Below are 743 nucleotides of genomic sequence, written 5' to 3' on the forward strand. Positions count from 1 at the left end.
TTGTAACATTTAAGGAGGTATACTTTAATAGTAAGTATTAGGTATAATTTTCAAATATGTCCTTAGATTTTTATACCATTTAGAAGTGGCTTGGTGACACAAACTTCTTTTTTTAAAATTCGATATTCCTGTACATTTTTAACTAAATAGATGACTTTTTTTTAAATGTTGATGCGCCTACTTAAACCAAATTTTGAACGAGTTAGGTAGTTGTTGAGTTATTTAACATTGTGTACTAAAGACCATATTATGTTTGGAGGATATTGAATCTATAATTATTTAAAATGTATGGTGATTAGCATGAATCTATGAAAATTTTAAAATTGTCGAGAAACAGTCAGAGTACCTACCTATCTGTAGTAATTAATGCTAGATTGAATTTTACATCTGATATCAAATTTAACAACTTTTCAAAGTAAGAGAAGGATACATCTCGTAAATGTTATGTTACACTCCATAGATAAGTTTATCCACCCCGTTTGCAAACGTACCAAGTATAATAAATGAACACATTATATTATGTGCTGTTTGGGACAATATACAATGTGAGCTATGTGATACAAATACATAACAAATATAAATCGTTGGACATCTGCAATGGAGCTATAGTAATATTGTAGTAATATCATAAGCAAATCACAACGTGTCATAATCCGATTACTAAAACGTTACCATATGGAAGAACTGCAATGTGGTGGAAGACAACTCAATGTCACAAGGCACCTCGAACATTGTGTGTTATG

Source organism: Myzus persicae, unplaced genomic scaffold (genome assembly GCF_001856785.1).
Source record: "Myzus persicae strain clone G006 unplaced genomic scaffold, MPER_G0061.0, whole genome shotgun sequence".
NCBI classification, from domain to species: domain Eukaryota; kingdom Metazoa; phylum Arthropoda; class Insecta; order Hemiptera; family Aphididae; genus Myzus; species Myzus persicae.